This window comes from Channa argus, chromosome 19 (genome assembly GCF_033026475.1).
Source record: "Channa argus isolate prfri chromosome 19, Channa argus male v1.0, whole genome shotgun sequence".
In the NCBI taxonomy this organism is placed as follows: Eukaryota; Metazoa; Chordata; class Actinopteri; order Anabantiformes; family Channidae; genus Channa; species Channa argus.
The window spans coordinates 20,099,673-20,111,973 of NC_090215.1; the positions used below are offsets into that span (position 1 = coordinate 20,099,673).

Consider the following 12,301-nt stretch of genomic DNA (forward strand, 5'->3'; position numbering starts at 1 on the left):
CAGAACAAAAAAGTTGGAATGAGGAGAGGTGGATGAGAAAGAAACAGGGAGGAAAGAAGGAGAGAGTGGAAGGGAAATAAGAGGAGAGGAAACAGACGAGAAGTCAAGAGAAAAGTTAGAGGGAAAAGATGAAATGAGGAGGGGAAATCAGGACTAAAGAAAAAGAAGTAAGGTGGGGGGTGCACAAGGAGAGAGGAGTAAGAAAGGAGAAAACAAAGGCAAGAGGAGCAATAAAGAAACACAAAGCATGGCAGAAGGAGAGAGGAGATGAGATGAAACAAGTAGGAGACAGGGACAGGAAAGGAGCAGAGGAAACAAGGACAGAAAATAAGAAATTATATGAGGAAAGAGAGGAAAAAATGAAGGAGACTGGGATAGGAAAGGAGGAAAGGGCACAGTAGAGAAGAGGAAAGGTAGTGAGGAGAAAAGTGACGAAGAAGGGAGAGAAACAGGGAAGAAGAGGAGAAGGAAGGATCCTTACTTTGTATCCTCATGAGGAGGGGATGGAGGAAAGGAAGGAAGCAAGAAATAAACGTAGAAAGGAGAAAGGAGAGGGGACAAGGATATGAAGCTGAAACACGGAAGGAGAGGAAATCAGGAATAAAGCAAAAGAAGAGAAGAAGAAGTGCAGCAGTAGCTGTGTTTGTTGTGCTGCTGAACAGCCGGCGGGATGAAGGGATGAACACAAATGAATAAAAGGGAGGGAAGGAGGAGCATATTTACCCGTCCTTTTCGTAAATCAACACTCGTTCGAGTCTCGGTTGGGGCGGGAGGGGGCGGGTTTGTTGTGTTTGTGTCTGCAACCACTGCTCACACTGCAGGGGGAGAGCACAGAAACACAGTCAGTAACACACAATAACAACAAGAACTCTGCAAATACATGCAAACACATGCAGAGGAATGTATTAATACACACACACACACACACACACACACACACACACACACACTAAAAGGTCATCCTGTAGTGTCTGTTTGCCCTCTGGAGACGTACTTGCTCAGGTGCACGAACAAACATGATGAACAGCAGCCACAGTGACAAAACGAGCAAAAGTGTGAAGAAGGGACATCAAGGATGTTGAAATATGTTGCAAGAAACTAAAACACTTTCTAGCGACCCTAAAAAGTCTCCACCACCTTTAGAAGAGAGAATGTCCTGACAGTATGCGGAGAAGGGCAAAGGTGGGTTTTTAGAGGTTTGAACTTGTTTTGCCGTATTGTACCTTCCAGTTCCAGTACACACAGTAACCTGCAACTATCAGACACAGTGGTAATGACTGGATCACTGGCTTAAAGTACAAAGGTCAATGTGCGGTATTTTTGTGTTTCTGTGTATCATCTTTAATCCGACTGTGCTGATTGTATCAGCTCAGGAACAGTACAAACACAACGTAAACTAAGGAGAGAGTCACTCTGATACCTGCTATCTGCAGAACGTAGGACAATGGCAGATAACAAGGAGACACTGTGTGTGGGCTAAATCACACTTACATTTATATAAATAAAGCAATGCCATAAAAAGAGGCTGATTATGTGGGTAAATAAATACGGTGTCATGTGGACGTAAAGGAAACGTGTGTAAATAAATAAAAAGGTGCCGTCCGGTGGAAACAGAGGCTTAGCTGAGCTAAAGATGGAGAGGAGCAGCTAATGTAGACAGCATCAGTCCTGCACAAAGGCGATAATCTGCTGCTGGTACACAGGGCGAGCCGAGGTGAAGAATGGATGAAAGGATGGAGGGAGGGAGACAGAAATGTGACAGGATGAATGAGGGGATGCGACAGGCTGCGTAGCTGGTGTAGTAACATTAGGAGTATTTCAGAGTTAACAATGGGAAGAGGGATGATGGCTGGATGAGGAGGGGGAAGGACGGGGAGAAAGATTAAAAGCTTAGAGAGTTGGTAAGACTAATTAGGAGGCAACTGAGGATGGATAGAGAGGAGGGTGATGAAGAAAAAGAGGAGGAATGACACCTGTGTGAGGGTTTGAAGTCCAAACATTTAAATAAAACTAGCTTGACCTGTCCCATCCTGAGCTTTAAAAAAACAGCTATGTCGCGGCTGTTTTCAGTGTTAATGAGCTGTTGGAGACAAAAGGAGGTGTAAACTGATACAGGGAGGTGCCACAGCTCCCACCTTAACCAGGGTTTATCACCATGTTCTCCCTCCAGCACACAAAGCCCCCGCTAAGCCAGCAGCTGATGAGCTAGCTCTGCTAACTCACTGCCGCTGTTTGTAGCTTAAAACTGACAACCAGAGCTGCCAAAGTTATCGGGACCGAGGTTTTACGTTAAGAATTAATTCAAACCAAAACACACCTTTCTGTGCCAAAGATATTTCTGTCAGTGGGTAGAAGCTAATATGACTCGTGCTAGCATGTGAAACTAGGGTTTGTAGCATCACTACAGCCTTTTTTCTGAAGCCACAAATTAATTAACAAAAACTAAATACAATTTATTTTAAATGCTAACTGCATTTCTGTGCCAAAGAAGGTGATTTATTTTATTATGATGGATCATTTTAGCATATAATTGTGCTTTATAGCATCACAGCAGATGAGCGACGGCCTCCATCTTTACATTTCATCGATTCATTCATGGTGCAAAAAAACTTTTATGTCTAGTTGGAAAGCAAATTATTAATACATTTAGAAAACATCCGCAGTGATATTATGTTAGGATCCAATACCAAGGTTCTCTAGGTTAGCAATAATATCTCAGGGATCTATGGGGGAAATTTTACTTTAGGGTTTTTTTACACTTTTTGGTTACTTTAAACTTTTCTGTAACATTCTTAAGAAAAAGCATGTTAAATTACTGCCTTTTAGCTTCAGAGCAGATGATGCTATAGTGCTATAGTATAGTATATTTTTGACAGTGATACAAAAAATGTTAAAAAAAAAACAAAAAGGTAAAAATATTGTATAGCTTAAAATGTAAAAAACAACCAGGACTAAGATTCTGTGATATGTGAAGTACAAATGTACTTTTTGTAAGAACAGTGTCAATTAATCACACAGGACCAAAAACCTTGCTAATGCTAGAAGCTAGCATCTAAACTCTGTGTGTGCAGGTTAGAAACCCGTTAAAAACCCGTTTTAACTTAAATTATCTTAATTAGAAAAACAACCAGGCTTCAGTTGCTTTAAATGTCCTGCTTAAAACAGAACTTTGCCTCTTAAAGCAGGACAGAGGGGCAGCATTACATTACCCGAAATACTCCGTTGTAGAGCTGATAATGAAGTATTACATAATCATGAGGTACAAAGTAGAAGTATCCTACTGTAAATTACACCTGGTAATAGCATTATTTGCCAGCTGTGCATTTAGTGTCAGGGTCTCCCTTCACTTCTGATTGGCTGATTCGCTGTTTGGCTGGTTGGTTGCACTGCAGACCACACAAACTTGCTGTCTGTAAGTGATGCTTTGTAACCAGTCAATGATTTACTATAAACTTGTTCACCTCCAAAGTCAGGTAGAGCACACCATAAAAAAATGTGAAACCTGCACGTTCTTGCTCTAAACCATCATCAAATATTCAATCAAAGATTAAATTTTACAAATGCATATGCTCCTACATACGCTCGCTTACGCTGACCACCTAAGAGGGACACACTGCCGAATGCAGCTGCATGTTTTCAAAATGTTTGCTGCAATTTTACTACATAAAAGCCATTAAAACAGTAACCAGCCGTGGTGTTCGACATGTGCCGGTTAGTCTCGGTTGCAGGTTAACTGCACTGACTGGGAACGAAGCGGCGGAATGACGATGCAACACATGAGAGCAGTTTGTGCATGAAAAGATGCTTCCAACTGCGAAAGCAGGCCAGGAGAGACCAGGGGCCTGTAACACACTCTGATGGTAAAAATAACTCGCTGAGCAAGATGAGGAATGTGTGCTGAAGAATGCTGCTCTGCTTTTGGTTGACAGGCATGGACAAGTGCAGAAAGCCTGGAGGAGGAGAGAAAGCTGAGAGTGTGTGTGTGTGTGTGTGTGTGTGTGTGTGTGTTGGGGGGGACTCATGGAGAAGTGGGGATAGAAAAAAAAAAGGAGTCAGATGAGACACATAAAATAAGGATGAGGGGAAATGGACAGGCAGCATGAGAGGGGCTCAAATATAAGAAAGAAAGGAGAAAAGTTAAAATATAAACTTCATTGTAGATTAAATTGCACTTTCAACACAGTTTTTCTGCACTTATACACTGTGCTGTGTGTAGTCTGTGTAACTGGATACTGAGAAGTAAAGTTACTCTGTATATAATATTTAGTGTTTGTTGGGGAGAGTACGTGTATTTACAGTGTAAAGAGACTGAAATAAGATACAAAGTGTATAAAACGAGATGCTAAATCAGCAACAATAAAATTACCAAAAAAACCCCCATAAATGACCAAAGATCAATGGAAAATGAGCAAAAAGGGAAACAAAATGTGAAAAGGGAACACAAAACGACAATAACACGATGCAATATGACCTAAAATAGGAATGTAAGACCACTATTTATGCAAATTGAGCACAAAAGCAAATGGAGAAGCCGAAAACGAGCAGTGTAAGATTGGACGTATCAAACTAAGAAAAAAAATGATCATCTTTTAAAAACTTTGAAACTTTTGTTTTATAAAGCTTTTCCACAATGTTCATCTGCCTCGCTGAACACACACACATACACAAGCTGCTGTACAGGAAACCGGGCATATTGTTGGTGTTTCACAAGTCAGACTGATGCAGCAGGGTCGGAGTGGGTCGAGCGAGGTTCAAGTGAATGGTCTACAAACAGGAGAGAGAGAGAGAGAGAGAGAGAGAGAGAGAGAGATGATCCTGTGGGTGTGGAGGGAGCCGTCGATGACTGTGAGAAAAAAAGGAAGTGAGAAACAGAGGAGGACAACATAAGAAAGCAGCCAAGAGAGAAAATCCAGTCAGACCAGATGAGCCACTTTACTGTTGGTCCTGCACCAAACTCTGCTGTGACTGGCCAGCTGCCTGCCACCCTGATATACCCTCCCAGCTGATTGGCTGCTGCTGGGACTGAAGCCCTGGCAGACTGCCCGACTCCTGCCTCAAGGACATCAAAACCTCCTCCCCCATCGCTCTCTCTCTCTCGCTCTCTCTGTTGTTTTATTGCTCGCTCTCTCACAGTTTCTTCAGAGCATCCTTATCGACTGCTCAGACCACACGTGAGTCAGTACCTGCAGTTACTGGTTAACTTTGTGTTCATGTCTGATCATGCGGCGACGACGTCTGCTGAGGTTTCTCAGACTTTGACATGACTGCAAACACCTTGTCTCATATCTAATGTATGATAACTTTGTGTGTCCAATCCTAACTGTTAAGGCCGGCAGAGGTCTTCGGGGTCTAAAAACACTGGTGACCCCTAAAATGACCTTCAAGTGTCCCTTTTTGTTCTGTTTTGCTAAGTTTCACTTGAGTAGTTTTTCCCTCATTTGTCAGTTTGTGTATGTTTTTCTTCACATCTGCTTCATTTTGTGTCATTGTGCAATTGGGTTTTTTCATTTTCTTTTGATTATTTGTGGTCTATTTCTAATTTGATCTCTGGTCATTTTTCATCTCTGTGATCATTTTGTGTTCATAATGTGTCTGTTTCTGCTCATTTGTATCCACTTTTCTTGTCTACTTGTGGTATTTTTTGTCTGTTTTAGATCATGTGTGATACTTTTGGGCGTCTTGTGTCACTTTTTACAGTCAGTGTGTACTTTTGGGTTCATTTCTTTACTCTCTTTACTCTGGCGGGTGCACTTTGTGTCTATCGTTTGTTGATTTATTCTCTGTCTTTGGAATCATTCTGTCTATTTTGCATTTGAAGTTGTCGGTTAGATCATTTTCTAATTTGCAATTACATCCTGTTTATTCCTACGCTACTTTCTGTCACTTTGGGATCATTTTGCATCTTTCAAACTGGAAATATTGACATTTACCACTGAGCCCAGTGGACTTTATATCCATCAAAGCCTATAAACCTGAGCTGTGCAGTTAAATATTGCTCACACACATAACTGTATTTTTAATTCCACTGGAGATTCCAAAGTTGTCATATGAACCAAATTATAGGAATAAAAAGGTTAAATGTATAATTAGAAAAAACATGTTTTAATCAACATTAAAGCTCTTTAAGAGTAAACATAACCAACCAATATGATTAAAAATGTCTGAAAATATAAAAAACTGAGGAAGACAAACAAATCATCACATTTGAGACGTTGTAATTATGTAATGTTTGGCAACCACAGCAAAAATGCAAATAAATGGACTAATTGTTTGAGCTCTGCGTGTATTCAAGAGACTTTTTATGTGAGTGTGAACCTCTTTTCTTTACAAGCAGATGTTTGTGGTTTAAACACAACTAACAGACTAAAAAGTCTAAAAGAGGCTTTAGGACACTCGATGCTTCATAAAGTCGTCTACTGCATTCAAATACTACATTAACTGCATTAAGTTTTATTAAATTCCTATAAGAATACTGCATGGTGCTTTGATATTTGTCATAAAGAAACTGCTCTGGTTTTTCCTGTCATGATGCTGCAGTATTACTTCCTGTATCTGAACATGGGCTGATTCCTCATTAACTTGGGAAAACAAAGAAAATGAAAAGCCTGCACAAATTCACGTCAGCTGACTTTATGATGAGTGTGTGTGTGTGTAAAAAACAGAGGCTCGATTTTCTGTCTTCCTGCTCAGTTTTACTTCACATATCCCTGCTTTCTTCAGTAACACAATAACTTAAAGTGGGAGATGCGTGTCGTGGAGGGGGGGGGATCCCTGTCAATGTGCTGAGCAGCTGTCACACACACACACACACACACACACACACACAACAGGTGTCACTGACAGCCAACAACCTCTGCTCTCTCCTCTGTGAGACCTCTATTCATTCACACCACGCTAACAGATGCTAACCTGGTCAAGATGCTGCAGCTCAGTGTGTCAGTGTGAGATGCAGCCACTTGTGTTTCCTCTGTGTGTGTGTGTGTGTCACTTAAAGCTTTATTCACTAGTGAGTCATCAGATGCCAACCTGGAACATCAAGTTTCTTGTAGCTCTGCCAAACACTTGCTCTGCTGCTGCTGTGCCTCTAGTGAAAGAGCAGTGAGCAGATGTTCACCTTTACACACACAGAAACTGTGCACACACACACATTCATTTTACAGTAATAAAGAAAAAGCAAATCTTCTCTTTAACAAGGCTGAAACCTCAACATTGTTGTCACTTTTCACACCTTTTGCTTTAAAAAGAGAATGGTTGAATCGATCGACAGATTATTTTTGTCTCCGCTATCACACCGAGCAAACGGTTCCTGCTCTAGTTCACACTACAAGTTGTTGTCGGCCTTTGTGCACAGCTGCAGCAAACTGAGTGTAAATGGTTGTGTGTAGTGAAAACACCAGTTAAACTACTCTACAACGACCACAAAGGGAGAGGAAACCGTGGACAACAAGCAGCTGCAGACGTCACAGTGGTTTAAAAGGACATTTGGGTTTAAAAGTTAAAAACTGCATTTGTAACAAATGCAAAATATGAGATAACAGCTTGTAAATTCAGTGAATGTTAAGGATGTTAAATTTCCTGTCGTCTTATATAAGACTCATAACTGATTAGGAGAAAATCGTTTAGTGAGTTCTTTTGCTCTAAGGCTAAAGGCTCTTTCTGTCCTCCATTTTCTCCATTTTCATCATTTAAAAAATAAAAAGACGACTTATTTCCACTGTGGCTGGAAAATCCTAAAATTTCTACTCACACAAAACATCAAATATGACAAAACATTCTCATCCCTCCATCACAGCAGGATTCAAACTCTCCTCCTCCTGCAGCAGTTGTCTTTCTGCTCAACAAGCGACACATTCATCCTCAGCTCATACACACACAAACACACACACAAGCATCAGCTGCTAAGCGCGCGTGCACACACACACACACACTGCATTTCTATTAACACAATTGAGAGTGTGTGCATCTACATATTTGCAGGCTGACAGATACTGGTGTGTGTTGGTGGAAGAAGAGCAAGAGAGAAAAAAGTCCACACACACACACACACAGCTGGCCACATCCCTCTGCTTCACCAGGCTGCAGTCCAGTCTGTCGTTCTGTGTGTGTGTGTGTGTGTGTGTGTGTGTGTGTGTGTGTGTCTTCCATACAGAAGTGCTTCAATTGAACACCAACTGCTGCTGCTGAGTGTGTGCAGAGGTATTTTAGATGGTAGATAAAGATAAAACAATCTCGATCTGCACAATCATCCTGTCAGACCACAGCAACTGGTCAGTTCTTGGTTCCCGCTCACACAGACGCACTTGTGCTCCTTATCACACTACAATGTGGAAACTCGTGCACGAACACGTACAAGTAAGATGCAAAAAGACTGTGTATCTACTTCACAAGTACAGTTCCTAATGGATTTAAATGAATGTATTTAATTGGGTATGTTAAAAATGACAAAACACACACAGACGCACCAGAGTTGGATGAACATTAGCGATGAGAAATGAAGGAGTAGGTGATGTTCAGAGGAACAGAGAAGGAAAAAAAGACATGTTTTGAGTTGAGTATTAGTGTAGTTGATGTGTTAGTGGAATGTGTGTGTTAGTGTGTGTGCTGCCCTGGGGCCCTGCAGTGCGTGCTGATACACGTTGGAGCCGGTTGGAGCGGCGGACTCGTCCCATGTTTCAGGTGATGAAAGAGCTGAGAGCCCAGAGATGGAGAGAACAGAGGGGGGGGGGGAGTCACACCCAGTCTCCATTGTTGCTCTAACTCCACAGGTTGTCACTCCTCCTCCCTCACATCCTTGTTTTCCTTCTTTTGTCTCTCCCTCTCCTTTCGGCTGCCTTCACTCTTCCTCATCCTTAACTTGAATTTGCTTCACCTTCTTTATCACTCAATCCCTCTTTCCTCGTCTTCTTTTTCTCTCCCCATTACTTGTCCTCTTATCCACTTGTCTTTCCATCATCCACCGTTTATCCTTGTCCCCTTATTCCTCCCCTCTTCTCCAGCCCACATTGCTCCTCTCATCGCTCCCTTTTCTCCTCATCAACTTTGCATCTGTTTTCTATTATTATTATTAATTATTATTGATTCCTTTTTCCTTCTCCATCCTGTTTTCTTCCTTTCTATCCTTCATCAGCTTCCTCCTTGTTCTTTCCCTCTCCTGTTACTTTCTCTCCCACCCATTCTTCCTTTGACCTCCTTTTCTTCTCTCTTCGTTTCCTCTCTCCCTCCATCTCTATTCCTCCACTCCTTTTATTTAACCTCTGTTCACTCTCTACATTCTCACCCATTTCTCTTTACCTCCTCCTCCCTCAGTTTTTTATCTCTCTGATAAAGACTAAAGTACAAGGCCAGATGTTTGGCCAATCAGAGCCCTTGCTGGGTGAAACCCTCCCATCCATTTCGCCTTTTCTCCTCTTTTCTTTAACTCCACTCCTTCACTTTCCTCCCCACATCTGTGACAGCTGTGTGTGTGTTAGTAATTTAAACAGCTGTTGAAGCCGAGGAGAAAGATTTTCCAGTTTGGACCAGTTGAACCCCACTAGACGGTACAAACTTCCCTCTTTCCTTCCTTCCTCCATCCTCTAAAATATTTTAGGTCTCTATTAAACTTCAGAGAGATGGTAAGAAATGAGGGACATCATCAGTTTCTTTTGTTTACAGGACGACTGAAATATGCTAATGTCAGAACCAAGATCCCATTTATTCATGTAGTCAATGTGGTTCAGGAGCTGCATCTGTTTCCATGTGAGCGCTTTTCTGCTCACGTTTCCTTTCCTCTCTCCTTTTCACTCCACGTTCAATTGTGACCGTTGAAAACCGTCATAAAACACTAATCAAGCTAATTAAACATGTTCTTCAAAAACTAAAAAAAAACAAACTAGTTAATTAAACAAAACATGAACTGGATACAAAACTGCACTTTAGCCTTTACAGACTTCGTATTTCGGCTGAACCTCATGCTGTTCCTTTGCTTTCCCATTACAAACATCACTACCAATCCTGGCTTAGCTAAGGTTGAAGGTTTGATTCCTGCCTCTGAGACAGACTGTGTGTGTTCGGGACAAAACTTTGTTTCACGCAGGAAAAAAAAAAACTTTTGCTGTTTTACAGCATCTTTCACAGAGAGCAAAGGGCTGCTGAAGATAAGGCAGTTAATGTGTTACTGAGAAACATGGGGGGTGGGGGGGGGTTGATAAAGTCCAACTCTTCAGGCACCACTGATCTCTTTTATCCTCAATCTTGGGCCTGTTGGTGCTTATCTGTGCCACAGAGATGCTGAAACAACACTGCTGTATCCTTCATTTCCTGTCTGGACAGGAAGCAGGATGCAGTGGGGGGGGAGGTGGTGGGGGGTCTGCAGGGACAAAGCATTCTTGCAATTCCACCTAACTGACTCCCTCTCTCCCCCCAGAGGTTAGGAGGCCATTAGTTTGCATACACCTCAAAACCACCTGCCTTGCTTTTTTAGGATTTTACTTTGAAAGGATCCCATGATGATGATGATGATGATGATTAAACTGACCTTACTTGCTTTGGGACAGAGAATATGGTGTCGTAAAAGGTTTTTACTGCGAATCTGAAGAGAAAACAAAAAACCTACAAATATTATAAACGAGTATAGGAATATAAATGCGAGAAGTAAGATGATGAAACAAGGAGAGAAGTCAAGTATGGCAGGAAATAGGACAAGGGAAGAAGGGAGGAGACAAAAAGGAGATGAAATGAGGAGGTAGAAACATAGCTATGAGAGAAACCAACCCAGAACGACAGACTCATCTGCAAAACAAAGAAAAGTGATGGTCCCCATCCTGTGTGAATGTGTGTGTGTGTTAATGTGAGTGCTGGGTGTGGTGATGGTGAAGACCAGGTTTCAGTTGAGTGAAAAGACTCAGAGCCTCTTTTGTGTCTGCCTCCAGGGAAACACACACACTCGTTAGGTACATCCTTAGGTGTGTGTGTGTGTGTGTGTGTGTGTGTGTGTGTGTGTGTGTGTGTCTTCTCAGCAGAGGGTTTCATCAATTTTAACATTTGAAAAGAGTTTGGGGGGCAAAGCTACTACTACTGCAACCCCCTCAATACACATACCTGAGGCCGCACCCACCACACACACCTATAGACCGTCCCTGACAAACACCTCTAAGCCCTCCCCCCACACACAATACCAGTCATCCCCACACACAAAACAGCCCCATTGTAACCTCAGCTACAACAGAAAACTATTCGTCATTAACCCAAATAATCATTTTAGTCATGTATCAGGTAAAAATGTCAAATATTTGCTAATTCCAGCTTCTCAGGGGGAAGAATTGAGTGTGTATATAGGCTGGACTCATTTTCAGAACCTGTAATTAGTGCTGGTCTATGAGTTCATGTGTGTGTGTGTGTGTGTGTGTGTTTCTGAATCACAGGAACACACACACACACACACACACACACACACACACACCATCATCTACAAGTGCAGCTGTAGATGTGTGTGTGCGTATGTCTGAGAGTGTAATCCTTGAAATCCTACAATGGTGTAACTACTGTGTGTGTCTGTGTGTCATCAATAAGTACAATGCGGATGATAATTAGTCAACAGCATGTCTGGGAATAAACACACAAACTGTCACATCCTTACTTTAAAATAAAAGCATGTAAAGCAAAAGCCAACAACATCCCCTCTCAAACACAATGAATCCGGCTGTTTTCCATTTTTAATCCCATCATTTCCCTTCGTGATAAATAAACGATCATTTAGGTATTTCACTGAAAATGACTTTGTACATCAAGTCATTTACCAGATGCTTTTATTCAAAGCAACTTACAAGACCAGCAAAAACCTAAGTCAAGGAGAAAACATCAAAGTGCTATCAGACGAAAGGTTTCAGTTTCAGGAGATGAGCAGAAAGGTTTCTGAAGTTGTGTTTTCAGCAGTTTGTGAATACTGGCAGTACATTGGGCTTATTTATTCAGGATGAAATCAGGGAACAATCTGTTAAGAGGCTGTGATAAAGCACCACGTACACACTCGGTTGTCTTTTGTGTGCAGGTTAAAGTTCATGTTGTGTTTTTAGTCATGATGTGAATTCTAAAAAAAAAAATTCCCTCCTCGTCACACTCTCTTTTTCTGTCACTCTTTATTTTCATTTCTGGTTCAGTTCTCTCCTTTGTTTAAAGCACAGTGACAGAAGAACAAAGGAGGACGGCCGATCATCTTACTGTGGATTTGCAGTGAAGTAAGGACTCACTCCTGCTTCATCGGTCCAATTCATCAAGTTATCTTACTTTCTACATTTACATTTGTTGTTTTGTTTGATGAACA

At 41.6% G+C, this 12,301-nt stretch overlaps 1 protein-coding gene across 3 annotated transcripts in view; it reads right to left on the reverse strand.

The window, feature by feature from the left end:
* The window catches only part of rreb1a (ras responsive element binding protein 1a), a 61,692-nt gene that overhangs the window by 35,350 nt on the left and 14,041 nt on the right, over positions 1-12,301 (reverse strand). Inside the window, exons 1-2 of one of the 3 annotated variants that reach the window (XM_067485411.1) lie at positions 995-1,013; positions 724-815 (exon numbers count right to left, since the gene is read on the reverse strand). The exons of 1 other annotated variant lie outside the window; for it this stretch is intronic. The gene's annotated coding sequence lies outside the window, so the exon portion shown is untranslated. Of the gene's footprint in view, positions 1-723; positions 816-994; positions 1,014-12,301 lie in introns of those variants that run through there. One more of the 3 variants, XM_067485410.1, reaches the window with a different exon arrangement.